Below are 27,359 nucleotides of genomic sequence, written 5' to 3' on the forward strand. Positions count from 1 at the left end.
TGTAACAGTTTTAACGTGTATCCTGTTTGCAACTGCTAGTAAAAGCCTGTTCACTTTCATCCGTCGTCTCAGCTTCTTCTCTCTCTGCTCGTGTTAACTGCATTCTTCCATACCACACCGAAACCCTCACATTAAGGCATCCACGATTTGGAAGTAGTTCTCCCTTTCCATGTACGTACCTGCACTGCCCATGTACATTTAAGACGTGGAATGCCCTTATTGTCCACCACAATAAAACCCATGGGGTCACTCAGAAAGAGAAGGCAATATTCAGTTGCAGCCTTTGTGCTTGTGTAGCAGGTATATATAAAATATACTGTTATGTATTCCACGAAGAATCCCTCCCTCACGTTTTATTTAAATTTGTTTTATTATTTTTTATTCTCAAAGTCTTTTATTTTGAAATCGTCACTTCCTGCCGAAGTGACGTATTTCCCCTTGCGCTTCCCCCTTCACGCCAGATTGTCTGGATGCTTGAAGGGGTAAGATGGTCGTTCATCACCTGTAAATATATTTCTGGTTTAAAAGAACGTATTGATGGTTTACATATTGTAAATAAGTTGCCGGGCAATGAACCGGGGTATATATAATGGTATCTATGTAATAATGAGCAATTCTGCACTTGTTGTAAGGTAATTTAGCTGTGGTGGCGAACTGTTGTAAGGACACATGTGATTGAGCTAGTAGTAATGGCTGAGCAAAGTGCATGAGGCCCAGGTCTGAAATGTGACTGGTATTTCCCCATTGCAGCATGTGAGCGTTGACGCCATCTGCTGGCCAATGTTAATATGTGCCTGTTTGGATGTCCCAACAGGTAATTTGAGATGTCTTATTGTTTATTTTGTATTATTTCATTGTATTGTTTCATTTTAATGTGATATTTCAGTGGATGATTCTAAACGCCAGATTGTCTGGGTGCTAGAAGGGCATGTGAGCTGTTGACGCCATCTGCTGGCCAATGTTAAATATGTGCCTGTCTGGATGTCCCAACAGAAATAAATGCTGAAATGGATCACGGCTGTCTTCACTTCACATACACAACCGACATTAAAGAGAGTGGCCTTAAACCAGCTACACTTGCAGGGATTTACCATCAGAGAAGGATTATTTTTGTCATATAAATGCACATCTCAAAAGAAGTGAGACGGTTGATTGTATTTTTTTAGGCTGTGACTTTAAAATAAACATTTCTGGCACATTTAAGTCACACAAAAACAGAAAACACTGCCGTCACACATTGGTTGATTTTAAACCTGGAGTGATTGTAACTACGATAGCATCTCTGAATGAATTGGAGGCAAATAGTCAGGAGTGTGTATAGCAGTCAGATAATGCCATTCCTTCAAGTAGTCATTCTCATACTGAGGACTTGCAGGAGGTCATAGAGCAAGGATTTGCAGCTGCTTTGCTGAAGTTGGAGCATCCATGTACCAAGCACTGCTCTTGATGTGTTTTTAGGGGAACTCCATCATTTGATTTCTTCTGCACCTGTTCCATTATCTTGTGACATTGTGAGTGACATCTTTCATCAGAAAAACCTCACTGTTGATGAATGTACAATTAGAGAAACTGTTAATGCAATTTATTCTGGTAATCCTGTGCAAAGGTCCATACAAAAAGGTGGCTCCCTAAGTACAGCACATCTGCGTAAGCAGTATTACAAGGAGAACTTCAGTGTTGTAGAGCCAGTGGAATACATTCTAGATCGTAAAAACAAGCGCCGTTTCCAATATGTCCCATTATTGAAGTCCCTGCAGCAACTGTTGGGTCGAAGGGATATCATTGATAACGTTGTTGAGTGCCATCAAAGACAGGAAGGCACATATCAGTACAAGTCCTCAAGAGATGGTTCCCTATTTAAGGGTAATAGTTTCCTCACTGGAGAAAAGCCAACTATCATCCTAAATTTGTATGTGGATGACTTTGAAACCTGTAACCCCCTTGGCACCTCGCGAAAGAAGCATAAGCTTTGTGCCGTTTATTGGGTGTTGGCTAACTTGCCTCCGGGTTCTCATTCCTCGTTAACATCGATCTACTTGTCAGTTTTGTGCAAAACCGATGATGTTAAAATCTATGGTTATGCAAAAACTTTGAACCGTCAGTTAAAGGTACAATATTCAGTGTGGCTGACAACCTAGGAGCACACAGTGTCGCTGGATTTTTGGAGAGTTTTTCAGGGGAATACTACTGCAGATTTTGCACAGGAAAGAGCAGTGATTCTGTTGCATCTGGTGCTTTCAGTCTGAGAACCAAGGAGCTCCATCAGGCCCATGTCAAAAAGCCCAAAATACAGGTACATTTAGTTGTGTAGTGAAAAGGGAATGCGTCTTCACAAATAATGTCTCTCATTTTCACGTCATCTTTGGCTATCCACCTGATCTTGCCCATGACCTTTTGGATGGTATAATCCCTGCAGAGCTAGCTCATTGCTTAAGAGTGCTTATATCCAGAAAGCTTTTCACATTGGCTGATCTGAAGTTTCCCTACAAATGGCAGACAGGACAAACAAACCTCATGTAGTGTCACAAAGTTTCTCCAGCAGAAAAACAGTGGAAGGAAACGCTCATGAAAATTAGAGTTTGCTCCGGTTCTTACCTTTTTTGGTTGGTTCACTTGTACCTGAAGATGAGCCTGCATGGTTTGTTCTTATGGATCTGAAGGACATCACTGAGCTTGTAGTTGCCCCTGTACATAGTGATGACTTGCTAGCTTTTTTAGAAAGTAAAATCCTACCAGGAGTTGTTCCCTGCCATCAGGCTGCTACCAAAATACCATTATCTGGAGCACTACCCCCAGATGATTAGGCTGTTTGGTCCACTTGTCGGACAGTGGACAATGCGATTTGAGGCTAAGCATAGCTTTTTTAAACAGGTTATCAGACACACAAGCTGCTTCAAGAATGTGCCCCTCTCTTTAGCCTCAAAGCATCAGATGATGATCGCTTACCATCTGAGCTCTCCATGTCTGAGCAAGCCTATAAGCTAGGGTCTCAGCTGTATCCACTCTACCAGTAGACTTACTCAAAGAGGAAATAACACAAGTCATCACGCAAAAGTTCCCTGACACGCCTGAGGTTCAACTTGCACAGTGTGTGACAACCAATGGCATAACCTATAGGAAGGGAATGATAGTGGCCCACAGAGCAGAAGGGGGATTGCCTGAATTTAGTGAAATTGATCAAATCTGCATTTTACAAGAGAGTGTATTCTACATTGTCAAAGAGCTTTGTGGTTGGTACAGAGAGCATTATAGAGCCTTCAAACTCAGCCCAGCACCCACAAGAACATTCACGTTTGTGGCACTCGGTGAACTCCTGGATACTTATCCACTGGATAAGATTGGATCAGCCCGCATGGTGACATTGAAAAGGCATATTGAAATAAAAGGTCTGTCTGTCACCGTCACTGTCTGTCTGTCACTCACTCTCTGTCACGGTCTATCTCTGTCTGTTTGTCTGTCATAAAAGGTGTGCTATCAGGGGGGAATGGGGGTTATTGGGGAGAAGGTAGTCTCACGTTAGTGGAGAGAGGTCTGATTTCCATTCACAAACTTACTGTACTCAATCCTTGAAAAGTAGGCTTTTACCACTTAATTTGAAATCTAAAATGTATGGATGTCTGATGTCTAATAACTTTTTTGTGTGTGTCTACAGAGTAAAATACTTTGAAGATGGCGACTCCTGTGATCCTTAAGATCATCTTGACTGATGGCAGCTCTCAGAGATTGACTCTCTCCCATGGATTCCCTGCATCCATTGATGGCCTTGTTATTGAAGTGAAAAAACAGTGTGGACTTCAGGGCAGCTTCAGACTTCAATTTAAGGACTCCTTGTTTGGAAATGATTTCCTTAACCTTACCTCCATTTCAGAACTAGAAGACAAATGTACTCTTAAAGTTGTGGATATGTCAAGGCACATTGTTCTCTATCCAGTCCTAAACCCCCAAGCTCTCCGTCCTTTCTCTGGAAATACCTCTCTGCTCTCGTCGGATGGATCTACTGTGGATACAGATATAATGTCATGGATTGAGTCTACAACGTCCTCTTGGCCTACTTCTTCTCAAGTGCCTGAATCTGTGGATCCAGATGTACTGCCATCAATTGAGTTTAGGAGCTCACGGTCCTCTTGGCCTGCTGTTTTTCACGTGCCTAAGTTCCCCTATGATGCTGAAATAAAACTTCAGCAGGCAAATTTAGCTTATAGTCAAAATGGCACTATACTTACCCCTGATCCCAAGTTGAAGTCAGCCATCCTTGATGGTTTAGTGCAGGAAATTGTTCTGTATAAAGTCTATGTCAGTGATACGGAGATGGAACAAACAGCCCAGAGTCTTATCAAGGCACATCCATGTTTAACTGAGAAGGGGTCCAGCACTGGATATGGCGCATCGAAGATGAGTTTAAAATATAAATTGGGTAACTACCGCAGAGAGCTGAGACAACTGGGCTGCCCAGAGGTGACGGTGAACTCTTTAAGAAACAAACCAACAGGAAAGCGTGCAGCCTTTGGTGTCAAAAAGGCCAAGAGAGCAGAGGTTAACTTCTGCCCACCATACCCGTCAGAGGCCATGCAGAAAGATCTACTCTTGGATGTGAAGAAGAAGAACAACAGAGATGTTGTGAAACTGAAGATGGAGAAGACTTTCGCACATAGAAGACTTGAAGTCATCCGTGATGCACCAATGGTGGAGCCTTTCATGGCAAGGTGGCCAGCTCTCTTTGAAGTCAGTGAGGTATGGCTTATCTCATCTTGGATTTGCTGTTGATAACATTACAAGGGAAGTATTGGGTCCATTGTCAAACTGCTAATATGATTGTATATTTCGTTGTGCTATATCTCCCCCTTCCTGATCGGCTGTATATATATAACAGTGGCTTTCTACCCTCTAACCATTTTATTCTGATTCCTGTGCTTTTTACCTGTTTTCAGATCAATGCTGAATTCAAGAGAATCACCACCATGCCACTTCAGTCCAAGTTCCTGTCTCAGCATGATCTCCACTCTGACAACCTGATGAAGCTGTTCCAAAAGAGGAGAGGACAGCTAGGGGAAAAGCTCAAAAGACAAATGGCACAAATGGCTGACGTAAGTGCTAACTGGTTCCACTGTCATGAAAAACCTGTAAAGTTATGAGTTATGGCTGTTTTGGGGGAATTAAGATTTTTTTTAATTGAGGAAAGGCTATGGAAATGAATTTTTTTGTTACCACAAATGATTGGTAAAGAGGGCAATCAAATTGTACAGGAGGCCATGAGTGCTTTTATTTTTCATCTTTTTCCTTTCACTATTTGCATATTTTTGTCTCAGTTTGAACCTTTCCTCTAAAATGAGGTATAGTACCGCTTTCAAACCGCGTTACTTTTTCAATACTGGTATACCGTGCAACACTACTCACAGCAAGGCTTGTGCCATCGTAGGAATCCTGCTGTTATATTCTCAGAGAAATATGTAGTCATATAACAGTTTGAACCAGTAGTTGACTTTAAAATAAAGCACAATGGCTGAATTAAGACACTAATCAAGAAATGTTCCTTTCAGTGTGATGACGTGGATGCTGGACGAGAGTGTATCCTGAAGGGACTGTGTATCTACATGGGTAAAGATCCAGAAAGCCTTGTGCGAGAATATGTGGTATGTACATGAATCAGTGCGTATTTCTTTTCTCATTGGGCCTTGTAGTCCATGCAGAGTAAGGTCTGACCCATTGTAACCTAATTGTAACAGAAAGTATATGTTTATATTGATGCCACTGTATGTCTGTTTGTCAGGGCTGAGACATATTTAGCCACAGACTTATCCCCCCCCCCCCCCCCCCCCCCCCCCGACATACCACAAAGCGCTTCGGGCAGTCCTTTGTGCCGGTGGCAATCAGGCTCCACAACCAGGCAGGGCCAGGACGGGCTAACTGCTGTGGACTGGAGGAGCTGGGTTGTGGACTGTAACCAATTAATTTAATTATTTAACATCATGATTGGACTTGTTTATTTTTCTTTTCACCACTTTTATAGCTCTATTTTAGCCCTATTTTAGCTCTTTTTATCCCTATGTATTTGTCCATCTTGTTTTTAACACATACTAATAAGTGTATGGTATGTATTGTAGTATATTTCTACAGAATCCTACAATAATCTAAGGTTATTGTACAGTACAACGAGATTGCTATCTGGAAGGAGGAGAAAGGGATCATACGTGATAGAATTGTTGGTCTCCTCATCTGACTTAAGCAGATGAAGAATAAACGTGTACGCCAGACGACCAGAACTGTAGTTCAACTCAACTGATTTATTTGAGCCAGGGCCAAGAGTGAATAAAAGGTTGCCCTTCACATACAAGGATTATCAGAAAACATTAACATGTCGGCTGTGTACAGGAATCAACAAGGTTTGCATCTCAAACCCCAACAGGTACATAAAACAGTCATTTGTTAACATAATTTGAACATACATTGACAATACTGTAAGCCCTTTTTGCATATAAGTAAGCCTGGTTTCTAAGCTAAGTTACATTCTATTCTAACCAAACATAGTGGTTCCATCCGGCTTACTTACATCAAAACAGCTCAGTCGTCTCTCTGGTTGGGAGGGATGGAGCCACAGACCTGGGTTGGTTTGGTCTGGGCTCCTGAACTACCAATATGTTCGCTCTTATATACTATAATTTCTGGCCAATAATAGCACATTTTACTAATACAGTTGGTCCAATCAGACGTCTTCTGTGGTCGGTTGGTTCTTGTCCCCGGGTGGGTTGGTGTCGTCTTCCCTCAGTGAACAGAAGGGGTGGTCTTGATGGCCCCCCCTCATTGGTGTGGTCTTTTACTGCATACAGAGGGGTTCTGCTGATGGCCCCCGTCATGGTCTTCCTGTTGGGGACAGAAGGGGGGTCTTGATGCCCCCCCCCCCTTTGGTGTGGCCAAATCTCCTCTAAATGAATCTATATGGCTATAGATGTCTAATATCATCCAAGTACAGTCAGTGCTTTCTCAGACTGATAAAAGACATCCTATGAAACCCCACAACCTTTATTCACCAGACTGACACGCTGTCTATCTGTGATAGATATACCAGGCTTCCATAACAAGAGTGTAATACCACTTGTTCCTCTGCTATTTAAAGTGAGCCTGTTTGCTGTGGGGTGTGACTTCCCCTGTGGCCTTTTATGACCGGCAACTGTCGTTCTCTCCACTCCAGTCTTCTTCTGTGGGGGGTTGGTTTGGACTGCACTTTTGGCTAAGCCCTGTTTTTACATTATGGATTCATTTCTTTTATTCACACATATTAGTTATGGAATTCAAGATCAATATTTACCACAGTATTAACTGTTAATTAACTAAATTGCTGTTATGCTGTAATGAACATCTGAATCTTCCCTCAGGGATAAATAAAGGTTTTCATCAATCAATATACTATGTTAGCCCTTGTTTAACCTTTGTCTGTTTTCTACAGGGTATGGATGAAGAGGTCATCAACAAGGCCATCGAAGACACCACTGTGGGGGTTTTATGTTCTTAAAGATCATGCTTCAAGTGACTAACCAGAGAACATAGGAATTATCCTCGAAGGCATCAAGATATTGGAAGGTCTGGATAATGGCACATTAGCTGTTGCAATGCTGTTCGGACTGATGTATGCCTTAAACCTCAGCTACTATTCGCAGCTCCGCTACACCTTTGAGGTAGTCCAAAAGATTTTCATGGAACTGGATGGAGGTAAACTTTCAAACAAAGCACTTGCTCTAAAAAACAGGCTCTTTCAGTGAAAGCACGTTGAAAATGTTAATTAGCTAAAAACTTGTTGACCGACGGAGAGAAACAAACAGAGACAGACAGACAGTGATAGACATTGGGCCCACTTGTTCTATGCGCCGCCGAGGCATCTTAAAGGAAAACTCCAACATTTTGGGAAATTAGCTTATTTAACATCTTCCCTGGAGTTGGACAAGAAGATACATACCTTTTTGGACCGTTAGCCTAGCTTAGCTTCATCACTGGAAGTGGGGCAGACATAGCCTAGTTCACTACAGTCAGGAAATATACTCCAAATACAACTCCCAAACGTTCCTGTAAACATGTTGTGACCTGTGTATTTACCACGTCTCCCAGTCACACAAGTCACACGAGTCTCCCAGTCACACAAGTCTCCAAGTCACTTGTGTGACTGGGAGACTTGTGTGACTTGGAGACTTGTGTGACTTGTGTGACTTGGAGACTTGTGTGACTTGTGTGACTTGGAGACTTGTGTGACTGGAAGACTCGTGTGACTTGTGTGACTTGGAGACTTGTGTGACTGGGTGACTTGTGTGACTGGGAGACTTGTGTGACTGGGAGACTTGTGTGACTTGGAGACTTGTGTGACTTGTGTGACTTGGAGACTTGTGTGACTTGTGTGACTTGGAGACTTGTGTGACTTGTGTGACTTGGAGACTTGTGTGACTGGGAGACTCGTGTGACTTGTGTGACTTGGAGACTTGTGTGACTGGGAGACTCATGTGACTTGTGTGACTGGGAGACGTGGTAAATACACAGGTCACAACATGTTTACAGGAAAGTTTGGGAGTTGTATTTTGATTGTAAATCCCTGCAAGCACAAAGGCTGCAACTGAATATTGCCTTCTCTTTCTGAGTGACCCCAGTGGAATGGGTTTTATTGTGGTGGACAATAAGGGCATTCCACGTCTTAAATGTACATGGGCAGTGCAGGTACGTAGATGGAAAGGGAGAACTACTTCCAAATCGTGGATTCCTTAACCTGTAGTGATGCAAAAGCTTGAACCTACTTGATACAGTTTCTGTGCACCCGTTACATCTCCACATTCCCAGCACCTAACCCTGTAACATAAATAGAATAGAATAGAAATACTTTAATCATCCTGAGGGAAATTTGGCACTACAAATTGTTCACAGAAACATTTAGGTAGACAAAACAAATCACAAATAAGAACAAAAAATTGCCTAAGAATAAAGAATAAAATAAAATACGGTCCGGGATTCACATTTCCTATGTAATGTATGTACATGCTAATATAAATACAGTAACAAATAGAGATCTACATTAAGTGTATTGTAAGTGTAATATTGACAATGTTGTTTTAAAAGTAAAAGTCCAGGAAGATGGTAACTGTCACTCTGTGCTCAGTGATGCAGTGAGGCACAGTGATGCATATATAGTCTGATCACTGTGCATCACTGAGCACAGAGTGACAAATCAAGCCCATTAGTTATATTATTAAAGCTCTGATCTATAATTATAATAAAAATATCTACTGCACTAACAATTCAAAACATTATGAAAATACACACACATTTCTATCACACTAACGTACCAGGAGTTCTTAAACAACTAAATTAAAAGAGAATTAAAACAAAACATACAACTGCCACCCATTTAAGGTCCGAAACTGTTTTAGAAACATTGACTATCTATTGACTATCTATTGACTATCTATTATTATATATTGACTACTATCCACTGCTGTTGTTTACCTGTTGAATAAAATGTTTAACATTTTTGGTACAGAACTCTGACTCTTTGCCTTTTTTGTCAATGCAAAAACATGTAAGATTTTGTGCACTTGAACAAATCAAGTTAGATTTACATTAAGAACTCAAGTTGTGTTAACTTGAACAAATCAAGTTAGATTTACATTAAGAAATCAAGTTGTGAACAAATCAAGTTAGATTTACATTAAGAAATCAAGTTGGAGTTAGTGTTGAAAATCAAGTACCCTGAACATCATTAAAGTGCGTTAACATTACACAATTAAATTGTGTTTACTGTAACGACAAATATGTTGAATCAATATGTTTATTTTAAGTAATCTTAAAGGGGCTATGCGTTATAAATGTCATTTTTCAGTCTCTAGCATTGTATTATAGTAATAGGAGTTCGTATCAATGTGTTTTTGGGCCTAAATACTATATTGACGAATTCCTCAGCTACAGCCCATCCCCTATTTGCCTCTAGTAAATCAGGTCATGTTGATTTGACGAGCTGGGCAACGTCACGGGGCGCTGTTTATAGCGCAAGGTGATGTGATTGGCTGTGTGGTTTTACCTAATGCCCGCCTCCATTCTTGGTACCTGGAGCCGATACAACCTGGAAACAGAAATTGCCGTCACTCGCCTCAATTTCACGATGAGCAGCAAACCCCGCAGATGTAATGTTCCTGGTTGCAGAGCTACCGAGAAGTCTTTGCACAGTTTCCCCGTTGATGCCGAACTTCGCCAACAATGGAACAAGTTCCTTTTTGGTGACCCTCCAAGTTCCGTTGCAACGTCTAATACTCGGGTTTGTACTGCACATTTCTCCGCCGACGACGTCACCAATCAAGGTATTTTTGATGCTGGAGTGGTCTCCATGTTGGTGCTAACCAAAAGAGCTGTGCCTTCAATACGCGACCCGACACAAGAAATAGTAAGTAGATATGTCGTGTGAGATATGTTATCATAAATACCATCTAACGTTATAGTAACTGCTGCTCTTTATAAAGTAACGTTATAGAAAACTATTGAAGCAAGCTAGTCATAACTTCTAAATAAAAGAACACAACTAGTGAGAGGTAAACAAGGTAACGTTATATTTAGTGGCTTGTATTATATTGTAATTGATTTACGATTTGGTAACTCTTAGGCCACCACAAGTTCCAGCGGCAATGTACGCCTTTCTCCTGCTTCAAGGGACTTCAGTTGCCAGACAGACAACCCAAAGATTCGTTCTGTTGGTACACAGCTTTCTATGAAAACACTTCGTTCGCATGTCAAGAGTCAAGGTAGGTTTGTAACTCAGTGTGATGTAATGTAATAATGTGTAATAATGTGACCCAGAATTGTTTAGATTGGCCCCCTTCACCCACCGCTTTCACCCAAAGCTGTAAAGGAATGTGGATTGTTTGTATAGTGTCCCCCCCCCCCCCCACCTCCAATGTAAATTACCCAGTATGGTTGTCAATATACAGTATATATACAGTATATACAGTCAAATGTATATACTCCCTTTTCTTGACTCCTTCAGTATCACAAACAGTACTGTATTTGCAAATCAAATTTAGCTCTAGTGTGGTGACCCATGTTGGCGTTACACAGGTCACAATGCTAGCTCTAGTGGTGACCATGTTGTTGTTACACAGGTCACAATGCTAGCTCTAGTGTGGTGACCATGTTGCTGTTACACCAGGTCACAATGCTAGCTCTAGTGTGGTGACCATGTTGGTGTTACACCAGGTCACAATGCTAGCTCTAGTGTGGTGACCATGTTGGTGTTACACAGGTCACAATGCTAGCTCTAGTGTGGTGACCATGTTGCTGTTACACCAGGTCACAATGCTAGCTCTAGTGTGGTGACCATGTTGGTGTTACACAGGTCACAATGCTAGCTCTATTGTGGTGACCATGTTGCTGTTACACCAGGTCACAATGCTAGCTCTAGTGTGGTGACCATGTTGGTGTTACACCAGGTCACAATGCTAGCTCTAGTGTGGTGACCATGTTGGTGTTACACAGGTCACAATGCTAGCTCTAGTGTGGTGACCATGTTGCTGTTACACCAGGTCACAATGCTAGCTCTAGTGTGGTGACCATGTTGGTGTTACACCAGGTCACAATGCTAGCTCTAGTGTGGTGACCATGTTGGTGTTACACAGGTCACAATGCTAGCTCTAGTGTGGTGACCATGTTGCTGTTACACCAGGTCACAATGCTAGCTCTAGTGTGGTGACCATGTTGGTGTTACACCAGGTCACAATGCTAGCTCTAGTGTGGTGACCATGTTGGTGTTACACAGGTCACAATGCTAGCTCTAGTGTGGTGACCATGTTGCTGTTACACCAGGTCACAATGCTAGCTCTAGTGTGGTGACCATGTTGGTGTTACACCAGGTCACAATGCTAGCTCTAGTGTGGTGACCATGTTGGTGTTACACAGGTCACAATGCTAGCTCTAGTGTGGTGACCATGTTGCTGTTACACCAGGTCACAATGCTAGCTCTAGTGTGGTGACCATGTTGGTGTTACACCAGGTCACAATGCTAGCTCTAGTGTGGTGACCATGTTGGTGTTACACAGGTCACAATGCTAGCTCTAGTGTGGTGACCATGTTGCTGTTACACCAGGTCACAATGCTAGCTCTAGTGTGGTGACCATGTTGGTGTTACACCAGGTCACAATGCTAGCTCTAGTGTGGTGACCATGTTGGTGTTACACAGGTCACAATGCTAGCTCTAGTGTGGTGACCATGTTGCTGTTACACCAGGTCACAATGCTAGCTCTAGTGTGGTGACCATGTTGGTGTTACACCAGGTCACAATGCTAGCTCTAGTGTGGTGACCATGTTGGTGTTACACAGGTCACAATGCTAGCTCTATTGTGGTGACCATGTTGGTGTTACACCAGGTCACAATGCTAGCTCTAGTGTGGTGACCATGTTGCTGTTACACCAGGTCACAATGCTAGCTCTAGTGTGGTGACCATGTTGGTGTTACACCAGGTCACAATGCTAGCTCTAGTGTGGTGACCATGTTGGTGTTACACAGGTCACAATGCTAGCTCTAGTGTGGTGACCATGTTGCTGTTACACCAGGTCACAATGCTAGCTCTAGTGTGGTGACCATGTTGGTGTTACACCAGGTCACAATGCTAGCTCTAGTGTGGTGACCATGTTGGTGTTACACAGGTCACAATGCTAGCTCTATTGTGGTGACCATGTTGCTGTTACACCAGGTCACAATGCTAGCTCTAGTGTGGTGACCATGTTGGTGTTACACCAGGTCACAATGCTAGCTCTAGTGTGGTGACCATGTTGGTGTTACACCAGGTCACAATGCTAGCTCTAGTGTGGTGACCATGTTGGTGTTACACAGGTCACAATGCTAGCTCTATTGTGGTGACCATGTTGCTGTTACACCAGGTCACAATGCTAGCTCTAGTGTGGTGACCATGTTGGTGTTACACAGGTCACAATGCTAGCTCTATTGTGGTGACCATGTTGGTGTTACACCAGGTCACAATGCTAGCTCTAGTGTGGTGACCATGTTGGTGTTACACAGGTCACAATGCTAGCTCTAGTGTGGTGACCATGTTGCTGTTACGCCAGAGCAGGTCACAATGTGTGAGTGTGTGAGTGAGTGAGTGAGTGAGTGAGTGAGCAAAGTTATCAATAAATCCCTTGTTTGACTAAACTATGTTTTGTAAATAGGTGTTCAGGCGAAAGTCGTGTCGCTCTCGGTGGGGACACAAAATACTGGATACTGGTCTAATCAACAGGGACCATCCACGTCAACACCTGTGAAGGGGTTTAGACCCAGTAAAAGACCACGACTGGAGTCTGATGACGATGGAGTGACCGACAGCTCGATCGATGTTCCAGAGCCGCAGGATTCCACTTTCAACATTGACTCTTTGATTAGCGAGCCCTCGATTCTAGCGTAAGTTAGTTGTTACAAACATCTCCATGGCCCGTAAAAATACAAAAGCTATATAGTTGTGCCGTGTTATTTATTTGTGTTTTTCTCAAGCAGGGAACCGTCAAAACCAATCTATGAGGTCCAGAAATACATCGTTTACGAAGACAGTCTACTGGAATTATTTCAACAGTGTCCGGTGTGCGATGCTCAATGTCATATCACCAAAACTACGCGAGGGACCTTCTTGGCTGTCTCCCAAGTTTGCCCCGGTTGTAAATATAGCCGTAAATGGGCGAGTCAGCCTCTCATCGGCAGCACACCAGCTGGAAATATTCAGCTTTCTGCAGCAGTTTTTTTTACTGGCTCATCTTTCACCCAAATGGAGAAGGTATTTGATTTGATTGATTTGATTGACAAGTCAGATATACATTATGTTTTTGTTTGTGATTCACACGTGCATATTAACAAAGCGTTATTCATTTATTCTTTTAGGTCCTAAATGCGTTACACGTCTCCACAATAAAGTACAGAGCGTTTCGGGTACACGCCAAGAAGTTCTTGGAACCTGCTGTTCTAAGTTTGTGGACCAAGGACCAAGACGTTACCCTCGCCAGATTAAGCGAGAAAGAAAGCGTGATAATCGGCGGTGACATGCGAGCCGATAGTCCAGGTTAGAAAAAGCTCCCCAATGACAAATTCCTACTTTATGAATACATTTTTAATATTGCACTACATTGATTGAAATTGTTATTATTATTTTCAACAGGCCACAGTGCTAAGTACGGAAGTTACTCTGTGATGGAACTCGCCACCAATCATCTCATAGACGTCCAACTAATTCAGGTAATTAACAAGTCTGAAGAGACACTGCACCCTTCATTGTGCTCAAACGAACACAAAGCTCTCGGTCTTGAATCTTGAATCGCTGTAGGTGTGAAGTGGTCTGGCTGGCTGTGTGTGTGAGCGGGGTGTGAAGTGGTCTGGCTGGCTGTGTGTGTGAGCGGGGGTTAGGAAATGTTAATTGTGGAATTTTGAAAAGGCTATTCCCTTCCTTGTTCCAGAGCAATGAGGTGGGAGGCAGCTACCATATGGAACTGGAGGGCTTGAGGAGAAGCCTCGCTCTTCTGGACGCCAAATCCGTGACCTTGGACTGTATTGTCACAGACCGTCACCCGCAGATCCAAAAGTACCTGAGAGATCACGACATCAAACACTTCTACGATGTGTGGCACGTGGCCAAAGGTATGTCGAAACGCATCCCACATTCAATTCCACCCCTCCTACCAACCCCCCCCCCCCCCCCCACCCACCCAACCAGTACTGTAATTGCAAATCTGGTATGTCAAAAAATGTAGATGTAGCAGTACTGTCTATCTGTATGTCATGTATGTCATACGACTGTTATGTAATGTTATGTTATGTTATGTAATTCAAGGTCTGTCTAAGAAGCTTGACAAAATTGCACAGGCGAAAGACTGCAAGGTCATAAAAAAGTGGCGCCTGCACATTTCAAACCACCTCTACTGGACAGCTGCCACGTCGAAGTCTGCCGATGAGAGGGTTGCTAGGTGGAAGTCATGTCTCAATCACATGATGAATGTACATGAACACGACGAAGAACCACTCTATCCGCGTTGTCTTCATGCTGACCGTGTATCAAGAGATAGTAGCAAGTGGGTTAAACCTGGTATGTCTGTCTGTCTTTCATCATGAATATATACTCAAAATATTTATTTATGTCCTCATTCTAGATTGGTGTGATTTTCAAATGTATACTTGCTTGAATAATTCTAATCTACTGTAATATACTCTAATGAAATATCTGAATGCAATTTCTTTTTTACTTTAGACTCAAAACCGGCCCACCAGCTCGAGAAGGTTTTGCTAAACACAAGGATCATCAAAGATGTCGCCAAATTGAGTCCACACCATCAAACGTCTTCATTGGAGTCCTATCACAGTGTGATTTTACGTTTTGCCCCAAAAAACGTGGTTTTTTCGTACATAGGAATGCTTTGCAGGTATTTTATATTGTGTACAAATGACTAATTATGGACTCCTGATTTGTCAAATAACTCATTATGTTGCATTAGATAACCTCAGATCAACTACAAATATATTGCTTGTGCTTATTGAAATTTTCCTTTCAGACTATACCTAGCTGCCATGCATTTCAATGAAAACTCAAATCGCCAGCAAGCCATAAACGCTTCTGGAGAGCCGGCGTACAAGATGAGTTTTCCAAAGGCCAAAAAAGGTGGACACACAATAAAACCAAGGAAAATCCCAGCGACATTCAGTAAGTAAAAATATCAACATTTATTATTGCACACACATGACCTATATAAATAGAAAAATATTTCCACTTACAGTGGAATACAATAAATTGAATAAATAATAACCTTTTTAACATGACAAAACAAATAACAATTTCTCATTTACAGACTATGTCAACCAGCTGATGGCGCTCCTGTTTGACTCCGTCGTTCGTGACCCCCAACAATATATCCAGGTGGTAGAGGCGATTGCCATCCCAGAACCTTTGTGCGCACAGTTCGACAGGCCTTCCATGGAAGAAGCGGTAGCCGGCTATGTGTCACGATTCAATCCTGTACCGGTCTGAAGCCAGTATAGACACCATCAACATCCGGAAATTCTGTGCGGATTCGAACCACGACACAGGATGGGATTACTACCCTCACTCTGCGGCCTAAGTAGCCGAAGCACCACGCGACAAAGCATCTGTACGCGATATATCTGAAACGGCTGAAGAAAATCAAGTATTATATTTATGCACAAATAAAATAAAAAAAAAAGCTGGGAAATAACCATTTGTCATGTCATGTCATTGGACAGTAGCAAGCATTGATTATATGTGATGTGCAATAAGGATTAGATTGTGTTTGCAAGAAAGATTAGTATAGTCTGAGAGATGCAAGATGGAGAAACACCTGTAAAAAAATATATAAATCTGTAATAAATATTATTTACTTATTGATTCCGCTTTCTGGTATCCGGCCAAAATCTGCCTTGTAGATATTAGTTGCCATTTGGATGGTATAGGGGTTGAAGCACACTGGATCCAATCCCGGATGATCAACCATGCACAGTAGTCCAGTTGGTTCCTGGTTAATTCGACGTCTGACCTATATATATAGAAAATTAAATCGTTAGCCATATGCATGGTTTTCAGTGCTACCAAGATGCAAGTTTGTGTTACTACTTTACCTGTGGAACTTCCATGCAGCATACATTCTCAGTCTCTGTTGGCATCCGTTCACAATTTCCGCACGTGCACCTAGTAGATTTGAGGGTGAATGAAATTATCAATCAATGGAGGCCAGAGAAAGACTTTCGTCTTGTTTACATCAGGGTCCCCCAATTTCAATCGTCAAGTACAGTTAGTGTCAGTCAGTACAATCAGTCACACTGTTCACAGAAGCAACAGTCAATCATCTTTATCTTTCAGTCACACTGTTCACAGAAGCAACAGTCAGTCATCTTTATCTTTCAGTCACACTGTTCACAGAAGCAACAGTCAATCATCTTTATCTTTCAGTCACACTGTTCACAGAAGCAACAGTCAATCATCTTTATCTTTCAGTCACACTGTTCACAGAAGCAACAGTCAGTCATCTTTATCTTTCAGTCACACTGTTCACAGAAGCAACAGTCAATCATCTTTATCTTTCAGTCACACTGTTCACAGAAGCAACAGTCAGTCATCTTTATCTTTCAGTCACACTGTTCACAGAAGCAACAGTCAATCATCTTTATCTTTCAGTCACACTGTTCACAGAAGCAACAGTCTCCGAGCAGAGACTCTCATCGGGACAGAGTGTGTGTTTTCGACGGGCCGCGCGCGACAGAAGTACACAACTATTATATAACAGTAAGTAACTAATAGTGCAATTAATCAACTTACCAATCGGAAACGATGTAACGTAAGCCTCGATCGCTGTTGTTTGGGGGTTAGTGTCAGTACAATCTAACGTTAGTGAGTGTGTGTTTTCGACGGGCCGCGCGCGACAGAAGTACACAACTATTATATAACAGTAAGTAACTAATAGTGCAATTAATCAACTTACCAATCGGAAACGATGTAACGTAAGCCTCGATCGCTGTTGTTTGGGGGTTAGTGTCAGTACAATCTAACGTTAGTGAGTGTGTGTTTTCGACGGGCCGCGTGCGACAGAAGTACACAACTATTATATAACAGTAAGTAACTAATAGTGCAATTAATCAACTTACCAATCGGAAACGATGTAATGTAAGCCTCGCTGTAGCAAATCGCCTTCTTCTTCTTCTTCGGGATCAAACTGTGGGTCGCTCTCTGGATCCCAAACATAATGTACAGCCATGTTGTATTAGTTAGTAAAATCGGTATATGTTTTTGCGTGTCGAAATAAAAACCTGAAACCTAAGACCTCAGACCTCTACCTGGATGGAATGACGGGGAGATGGGCGGAGCTATTTGGTGGGTGGCTGTCACTCAAAGTGTGGGTGGAGCCAAGCCAAATAATAGCCTGATTTCATGAGGCTGAAAAATGCTGGTTTTGAGTACAAGATTAGAAATATAAAACAATGATTATTTTTGGAATAAAAATTACACATGTGTTACATAGACTCACAGGAAGTGTGTAAAGTTGCCCAAATAGTGCTAGGAATAGCACTGCATGACACCTTTAATGTGAATGAAATATGTTGGGTTCACAAGCAATAAGTAAGTGAGGAGAACGAGGAAAAGTAAGTCAGTTGGACATATTCTGATCATGTGGAACCAATGTACACATTAAAATCAAGTAAATCCAACAAACCTTTTTTTTTCAGTGAAACAAAACTGTTCACTGTACTAACTGGCAACACTGTTGGTGACAGTACTGTATAATCAAACATACGCCTTCAGGAGACAGTGATTTCCTGGGTAGACACTGAGTTCTAGCACGGGAAACTGTATCAAATCCTCGTACATATGATCGCAATGTCAGCTCCCTCAGCCTTTTTAGCACAGTGGTCTCAAATCTTCCCATGGGTTGGAAGTGGGGGGGCATACAGTTACTTCACAAACTGCTTCGCTTGAGAAACCTACAGTAGCCCAGCCCTCTATATGTTTGGCAGTTCAATCCCAGAGGGTCTGAGGGAGGCACACAGCCATTTAAAGGCCAATAAATGATGATTGATGAGGCATCCGCGCAAAGAGCATGCCCCCCTTCCACCACTTTGGAAACAATCTGTTATCCCAAAATCGCTGTGAGCTAGAGCACTTTGTAGTGTCAGGCTCTCTCATTGTTTCACAACAGGAGAAGGGGGGCCATTAGCCATTTAAGTGATCAGAAAGAGGTTCCAGAGACGACGTGAATGTGGGTGTGAATGAGGGCTGTGTACAGTTCAAGAACCTTAAGCTATTCTTCTATGTATAGTACATGTCCTATTTTGCTTGGTTCAATATAATGGTGTACAGAAAATATCTAAAGAAAACCCTCATTGAAAATGTTTTTGTTGCTAGGTCTCTACAACCTTTTGAGATTGCAAAAAGGCTCTGTGAATGTCTATCATCAGTAGGGATGGGTACCGTTCACATTTGAACTGATACGCTACCGGTACGGAATTATGAGGGGGCCAATGGGGGCTCAGCCCCCATAGCTAGAGTCTGAGCCCTGCGGGGGTCTCTAAAACAATTTATATAATTTATTTTTTATATATATTTTATTTTAATGTACGAATTAGTATTATTTATGTTACCTAAATAAATTGTTAATAGATCATATTTTTCTTTTCCGTTTTTAAAGGTGTCATGCAGTGCTATTCCTAGCACTATTTGGGCAACTTTACACACTTCCTGTGAGTCTATGTAACACATGTGTAATTTTTATTCCAAAAATAATCATTGTTTTATATTTCTAATCTTGTACTCAAAACCAGCATTTTTCAGCCTCATGAAATCAGGCTATTATTTGGCTTGGCTCCACCCACACTTTGAGTGACAGCCACCCACCAAATAGCTCCGCCCATCTCCCCGTCATTCCATCCAGGTAGAGGTCTGAGGTCTTAGGTTTCAGGTTTTTATTTCGACACGCAAAAACATATACCGATTTTACTAACTAATACAACATGGCTGTACATTATGTTTGGGATCCAGAGAGCGACCCACAGTTTGATCCCGAAGAAGAAGAAGAAGGCGATTTGCTACAGCGAGGCTTACATTACATCGTTTCCGATTGGTAAGTTGATTAATTGCACTATTAGTTACTTACTGTTATATAATAGTTGTGTACTTCTGTCGCACGCGGCCCGTCGAAAACACACACTCACTAACGTTAGATTGTACTGACACTAACCCCCAAACAACAGCGATCGAGGCTTACGTTACATCGTTTCCGATTGGTAAGTTGATTAATTGCACTATTAGTTACTTACTGTTATATAATAGTTGTGTACTTCTGTCGCGCGCGGCCCGTCGAAAACACACACTCTGTCCCGATGAGAGTCTCTGCTCGGAGACTGTTGCTTCTGTGAACAGTGTGACTGAAAGATAAAGATGATTGACTGTTGCTTCTGTGAACAGTGTGACTGAAAGATAAAGATGACTGACTGTTGCTTCTGTGAACAGTGTGACTGAAAGATAAAGATGATTGACTGTTGCTTCTGTGAACAGTGTGACTGAAAGATAAAGATGACTGACTGTTGCTTCTGTGAACAGTGTGACTGAAAGATAAAGATGATTGACTGTTGCTTCTGTGAACAGTGTGACTGAAAGATAAAGATGATTGACTGTTGCTTCTGTGAACAGTGTGACTGAAAGATAAAGATGACTGACTGTTGCTTCTGTGAACAGTGTGACTGAAAGATAAAGATGATTGACTGTTGCTTCTGTGAACAGTGTGACTGATTGTACTGACTGACACTAACTGTACTTGACGATTGAAATTGGGGGACCCTGATGTAAACAAGACGAAAGTCTTTCTCTGGCCTCCATTGATTGATAATTTCATTCACCCTCAAATCTACTAGGTGCACGTGCGGAAATTGTGAACGGATGCCAACAGAGACTGAGAATGTATGCTGCATGGAAGTTCCACAGGTAAAGTAGTAACACAAACTTGCATCTTGGTAGCACTGAAAACCATGCATATGGCTAACGATTTAATTTTCTATATATATAGGTCAGACGTCGAATTAACCAGGAACCAACTGGACTACTGTGCATGGTTGATCATCCGGGATTGGATCCAGTGTGCTTCAACCCCTATACCATCCAAATGGCAACTAATATCTACAAGGCAGATTTTGGCCGGATACCAGAAAGCGGAATCAATAAGTAAATAATATTTATTACAGATTTATATATTTTTTTACAGGTGTTTCTCCATCTTGCATCTCTCAGACTATACTAATCTTTCTTGCAAACACAATCTAATCCTTATTGCACATCACATATAATCAATGCTTGCTACTGTCCAATGACATGACATGACAAATGGTTATTTCCCAGCTTTTTTTTTTATTTTATTTGTGCATAAATATAATACTTGATTTTCTTCAGCCGTTTCAGATATATCGCGTACAGATGCTTTGTCGCGTGGTGCTTCGGCTACTTAGGCCGCAGAGTGAGGGTAGTAATCCCATCCTGTGTCGTGGTTCGAATCCGCACAGAATTTCCGGATGTTGATGGTGTCTATACTGGCTTCAGACCGGTACAGGATTGAATCGTGACACATAGCCGGCTACCGCTTCTTCCATGGAAGGCCTGTCGAACTGTGCGCACAAAGGTTCTGGGATGGCAATCGCCTCTACCACCTGGATATATTGTTGGGGGTCACGAACGACGGAGTCAAACAGGAGCGCCATCAGCTGGTTGACATAGTCTGTAAATGAGAAATTGTTATTTGTTTTGTCATGTTAAAAAGGTTATTATTTATTCAATTTATTGTATTCCACTGTAAGTGGAAATATTTTTCTATTTATATAGGTCATGTGTGTGCAATAATAAATGTTGATATTTTTACTTACTGAATGTCGCTGGGATTTTCCTTGGTTTTATTGTGTGTCCACCTTTTTTGGCCTTTGGAAAACTCATCTTGTACGCCGGCTCTCCAGAAGCGTTTATGGCTTGCTGGCGATTTGAGTTTTCATTGAAATGCATGGCAGCTAGGTATAGTCTGAAAGGAAAATTTCAATAAGCACAAGCAATATATTTGTAGTTGATCTGAGGTTATCTAATGCAACATAATGAGTTATTTGACAAATCAGGAGTCCATAATTAGTCATTTGTACACAATATAAAATACCTGCAAAGCATTCCTATGTACGAAAAAACCACGTTTTTTGGGGCAAAACGTAAAATCACACTGTGATAGGACTCCAATGAAGACGTTTGATGGTGTGGACTCAATTTGGCGACATCTTTGATGATCCTTGTGTTTAGCAAAACCTTCTCGAGCTGGTGGGCCGGTTTTGAGTCTAAAGTAAAAAAGAAATTGCATTCAGATATTTCATTAGAGTATATTACAGTAGATTAGAATTATTCAAGCAAGTATACATTTGAAAATCACACCAATCTAGAATGAGGACATAAATAAATATTTTGAGTATATATTCATGATGAAAGACAGACAGACATACCAGGTTTAACCCACTTGCTACTATCTCTTGATACACGGTCAGCATGAAGACAACGCGGATAGAGTGGTTCTTCGTCGTGTTCATGTACATTCATCATGTGATTGAGACATGACTTCCACCTAGCAACCCTCTCATCGGCAGACTTCGACGTGGCAGCTGTCCAGTAGAGGTGGTTTGAAATGTGCAGGCGCCACTTTTTTATGACCTTGCAGTCTTTCGCCTGTGCAATTTTGTCAAGCTTCTTAGACAGACCTTGAATTACATAACATAACATAACATTACATAACAGTCGTATGACATACATGACATACAGATAGACAGTACTGCTACATCTACATTTTTTGACATACCAGATTTGCAATTACAGTACTGGTTGGGTGGGTGGGGGGGGGGGGGGGGTTGGTAGGAGGGGTGGAATTGAATGTGGGATGCGTTTCGACATACCTTTGGCCACGTGCCACACATCGTAGAAGTGTTTGATGTCGTGATCTCTCAGGTACTTTTGGATCTGCGGGTGACGGTCTGTGACAATACAGTCCAAGGTCACGGATTTGGCGTCCAGAAGAGCGAGGCTTCTCCTCAAGCCCTCCAGTTCCATATGGTAGCTGCCTCCCACCTCATTGCTCTGGAACAAGGAAGGGAATAGCCTTTTCAAAATTCCACAATTAACATTTCCTAACCCCCGCTCACACACACAGCCAGCCAGACCACTTCACACCCCGCTCACACACACAGCCAGCCAGACCACTTCACACCTACAGCGATTCAAGATTCAAGACCGAGAGCTTTGTGTTCGTTTGAGCACAATGAAGGGTGCAGTGTCTCTTCAGACTTGTTAATTACCTGAATTAGTTGGACGTCTATGAGATGATTGGTGGCGAGTTCCATCACAGAGTAACTTCCGTACTTAGCACTGTGGCCTGTTGAAAATAATAATAACAATTTCAATCAATGTAGTGCAATATTAAAAATGTATTCATAAAGTAGGAATTTGTCATTGGGGAGCTTTTTCTAACCTGGACTATCGGCTCGCATGTCACCGCCGATTATCACGCTTTCTTTCTCGCTTAATCTGGCGAGGGTAACGTCTTGGTCCTTGGTCCACAAACTTAGAACAGCAGGTTCCAAGAACTTCTTGGCGTGTACCCGAAACGCTCTGTACTTTATTGTGGAGACGTGTAACGCATTTAGGACCTAAAAGAATAAATGAATAACGCTTTGTTAATATGCACGTGTGAATCACAAACAAAAACATAATGTATATCTGACTTGTCAATCAAATCAATCAAATCAAATACCTTCTCCATTTGGGTGAAAGATGAGCCAGTAAAAAAAACTGCTGCAGAAAGCTGAATATTTCCAGCTGGTGTGCTGCCGATGAGAGGCTGACTCGCCCATTTACGGCTATATTTACAACCGGGGCAAACTTGGGAGACAGCCAAGAAGGTCCCTCGCGTAGTTTTGGTGATATGACATTGAGCATCGCACACCGGACACTGTTGAAATAATTCCAGTAGACTGTCTTCGTAAACGATGTATTTCTGGACCTCATAGATTGGTTTTGACGGTTCCCTGCTTGAGAAAAACACAAATAAATAACACGGCACAACTATATAGCTTTTGTATTTTTACGGGCCATGGAGATGTTTGTAACAACTAACTTACGCTAGAATCGAGGGCTCGCTAATCAAAGAGTCAATGTTGAAAGTGGAATCCTGCGGCTCTGGAACATCGATCGAGCTGTCGGTCACTCCATCGTCATCAGACTCCAGTCGTGGTCTTTTACTGGGTCTAAACCCCTTCACAGGTGTTGACGTGGATGGTCCCTGTTGATTAGACCAGTATCCAGTATTTTGTGTCCCCACCGAGAGCGACACGACTTTCGCCTGAACACCTATTTACAAAACATAGTTTAGTCAAACAAGGGATTTATTGATAACTTTGCTCACTCACTCACTCACTCACTCACTCACACACTCACACATTGTGACCTGCTCTGGCGTAACAGCAACATGGTCACCACACTAGAGCTAGCATTGTGACCTGTGTAACACCAACATGGTCACCACACTAGAGCTAGCATTGTGACCTGGTGTAACACCAACATGGTCACCACAATAGAGCTAGCATTGTGACCTGTGTAACACCAACATGGTCACCACACTAGAGCTAGCATTGTGACCTGGTGTAACAGCAACATGGTCACCACAATAGAGCTAGCATTGTGACCTGTGTAACACCAACATGGTCACCACACTAGAGCTAGCATTGTGACCTGGTGTAACACCAACATGGTCACCACACTAGAGCTAGCATTGTGACCTGGTGTAACACCAACATGGTCACCACACTAGAGCTAGCATTGTGACCTGGTGTAACAGCAACATGGTCACCACAATAGAGCTAGCATTGTGACCTGTGTAACACCAACATGGTCACCACACTAGAGCTAGCATTGTGACCTGGTGTAACACCAACATGGTCACCACACTAGAGCTAGCATTGTGACCTGGTGTAACAGCAACATGGTCACCACACTAGAGCTAGCATTGTGACCTGTGTAACACCAACATGGTCACCACACTAGAGCTAGCATTGTGACCTGGTGTAACACCAACATGGTCACCACACTAGAGCTAGCATTGTGACCTGGTGTAACAGCAACATGGTCACCACACTAGAGCTAGCATTGTGACCTGGTGTAACACCAACATGGTCACCACAATAGAGCTAGCATTGTGACCTGTGTAACACCAACATGGTCACCACACTAGAGCTAGCATTGTGACCTGGTGTAACACCAACATGGTCACCACACTAGAGCTAGCATTGTGACCTGGTGTAACAGCAACATGGTCACCACACTAGAGCTAGCATTGTGACCTGTGTAACACCAACATGGTCACCACACTAGAGCTAGCATTGTGACCTGGTGTAACACCAACATGGTCACCACACTAGAGCTAGCATTGTGACCTGGTGTAACAGCAACATGGTCACCACACTAGAGCTAGCATTGTGACCTGTGTAACACCAACATGGTCACCACACTAGAGCTAGCATTGTGACCTGGTGTAACACCAACATGGTCACCACACTAGAGCTAGCATTGTGACCTGGTGTAACAGCAACATGGTCACCACACTAGAGCTAGCATTGTGACCTGTGTAACACCAACATGGTCACCACACTAGAGCTAGCATTGTGACCTGGTGTAACACCAACATGGTCACCACACTAGAGCTAGCATTGTGACCTGGTGTAACAGCAACATGGTCACCACACTAGAGCTAGCATTGTGACCTGTGTAACACCAACATGGTCACCACACTAGAGCTAGCATTGTGACCTGGTGTAACACCAACATGGTCACCACACTAGAGCTAGCATTGTGACCTGGTGTAACAGCAACATGGTCACCACACTAGAGCTAGCATTGTGACCTGTGTAACACCAACATGGTCACCACACTAGAGCTAGCATTGTGACCTGGTGTAACACCAACATGGTCACCACACTAGAGCTAGCATTGTGACCTGGTGTAACAGCAACATGGTCACCACACTAGAGCTAGCATTGTGACCTGTGTAACACCAACATGGTCACCACACTAGAGCTAGCATTGTGACCTGGTGTAACACCAACATGGTCACCACACTAGAGCTAGCATTGTGACCTGGTGTAACAGCAACATGGTCACCACAATAGAGCTAGCATTGTGACCTGTGTAACACCAACATGGTCACCACACTAGAGCTAGCATTGTGACCTGGTGTAACAGCAACATGGTCACCACACTAGAGCTAGCATTGTGACCTGTGTAACACCAACATGGTCACCACACTAGAGCTAGCATTGTGACCTGGTGTAACACCAACATGGTCACCACACTAGAGCTAGCATTGTGACCTGGTGTAACAGCAACATGGTCACCACACTAGAGCTAGCATTGTGACCTGTGTAACAACAACATGGTCACCACTAGAGCTAGCATTGTGACCTGTGTAACGCCAACATGGGTCACCACACTAGAGCTAAATTTGATTTGCAAATACAGTACTGTTTGTGATACTGAAGGAGTCAAGAAAAGGGAGTATATACATTTGACTGTATATACTGTATATATACTGTATATTGACAACCATACTGGGTAATTTACATTGGAGGTGGGGGGGGGGGGGGACACTATACAAACAATCCACATTCCTTTACAGCTTTGGGTGAAAGCGGTGGGTGAAGGGGGCCAATCTAAACAATTCTGGGTCACATTATTACACATTATTACATTACATCACACTGAGTTACAAACCTACCTTGACTCTTGACATGCGAACGAAGTGTTTTCATAGAAAGCTGTGTACCAACAGAACGAATCTTTGGGTTGTCTGTCTGGCAACTGAAGTCCCTTGAAGCAGGAGAAAGGCGTACATTGCCGCTGGAACTTGTGGTGGCCTAAGAGTTACCAAATCGTAAATCAATTACAATATAATACAAGCCACTAAATATAACGTTACCTTGTTTACCTCTCACTAGTTGTGTTCTTTTATTTAGAAGTTATGACTAGCTTGCTTCAATAGTTTTCTATAACGTTACTTTATAAAGAGCAGCAGTTACTATAACGTTAGATGGTATTTATGATAACATATCTCACACGACATATCTACTTACTATTTCTTGTGTCGGGTCGCGTATTGAAGGCACAGCTCTTTTGGTTAGCACCAACATGGAGACCACTCCAGCATCAAAAATACCTTGATTGGTGACGTCGTCGGCGGAGAAATGTGCAGTACAAACCCGAGTATTAGACGTTGCAACGGAACTTGGAGGGTCACCAAAAAGGAACTTGTTCCATTGTTGGCGAAGTTCGGCATCAACGGGGAAACTGTGCAAAGACTTCTCGGTAGCTCTGCAACCAGGAACATTACATCTGCGGGGTTTGCTGCTCATCGTGAAATTGAGGCGAGTGACGGCAATTTCTGTTTCCAGGTTGTATCGGCTCCAGGTACCAAGAATGGAGGCGGGCATTAGGTAAAACCACACAGCCAATCACATCACCTTGCGCTATAAACAGCGCCCCGTGACGTTGCCCAGCTCGTCAAATCAACATGACCTGATTTACTAGAGGCAAATAGGGGATGGGCTGTAGCTGAGGAATTCGTCAATATAGTATTTAGGCCCAAAAACACATTGATACGAACTCCTATTACTATAATACAATGCTAGAGACTGAAAAATGACATTTATAACGCATAGCCCCTTTAAAAGAACTGAGTAATTAATGTTGTGGAATAGGCTGCATTTCACCTCCAAGCCACTATGCATCGCCCATGAGCGTCGCCCATAAGTT

The 27,359-nt window shown here is 42.5% G+C and overlaps 6 long non-coding RNA genes across 6 annotated transcripts; 3 read left to right on the plus strand and 3 right to left on the minus strand.

Moving 5' to 3' along the window:
• Nucleotides 1–10,647: 10,647 nt before the first annotated feature.
• LOC311227945 lies at nucleotides 10,648–13,718 on the plus strand. Its single transcript, XR_014619654.1, has 3 exons — nucleotides 10,648–10,763; nucleotides 13,183–13,411; nucleotides 13,505–13,718. It is a non-coding gene; the product is annotated as an uncharacterized lncRNA (long non-coding RNA).
• A 1,573-nt stretch (nucleotides 13,719–15,291) lies between these two features.
• LOC311228842 lies at nucleotides 15,292–15,973 on the plus strand. The gene is made up of 3 exons (XR_014619698.1): nucleotides 15,292–15,411; nucleotides 15,541–15,689; nucleotides 15,835–15,973. It is a non-coding gene; the product is annotated as an uncharacterized lncRNA (long non-coding RNA).
• LOC311228843 lies at nucleotides 15,686–16,522 on the minus strand. Its single transcript, XR_014619699.1, has 2 exons — nucleotides 16,382–16,522; nucleotides 15,686–16,156 (listed from the first exon to the last, which is right to left on the minus strand). It is a non-coding gene; the product is annotated as an uncharacterized lncRNA (long non-coding RNA).
• Nucleotides 16,523–20,567: 4,045 nt separating this feature from the next.
• On the plus strand, nucleotides 20,568–21,404 carry LOC311228827. The gene is made up of 2 exons (XR_014619697.1): nucleotides 20,568–20,708; nucleotides 20,934–21,404. It is a non-coding gene; the product is annotated as an uncharacterized lncRNA (long non-coding RNA).
• On the minus strand, nucleotides 21,117–21,798 carry LOC311228826. Its single transcript, XR_014619696.1, has 3 exons — nucleotides 21,679–21,798; nucleotides 21,401–21,549; nucleotides 21,117–21,255 (listed from the first exon to the last, which is right to left on the minus strand). It is a non-coding gene; the product is annotated as an uncharacterized lncRNA (long non-coding RNA).
• A 1,572-nt stretch (nucleotides 21,799–23,370) lies between these two features.
• Nucleotides 23,371–26,441, minus strand: LOC311227878. The gene is made up of 3 exons (XR_014619644.1): nucleotides 26,326–26,441; nucleotides 23,678–23,906; nucleotides 23,371–23,584 (listed from the first exon to the last, which is right to left on the minus strand). It is a non-coding gene; the product is annotated as an uncharacterized lncRNA (long non-coding RNA).
• Between the last annotated feature and the right edge of the window lie 918 nt (nucleotides 26,442–27,359).

Source organism: Notolepis coatsorum (assembly GCF_963971535.1).
Source record: "Notolepis coatsorum genome assembly, chromosome: 5".
NCBI lineage: Eukaryota > Metazoa > Chordata > Actinopteri > Aulopiformes > Paralepididae > Notolepis > Notolepis coatsorum.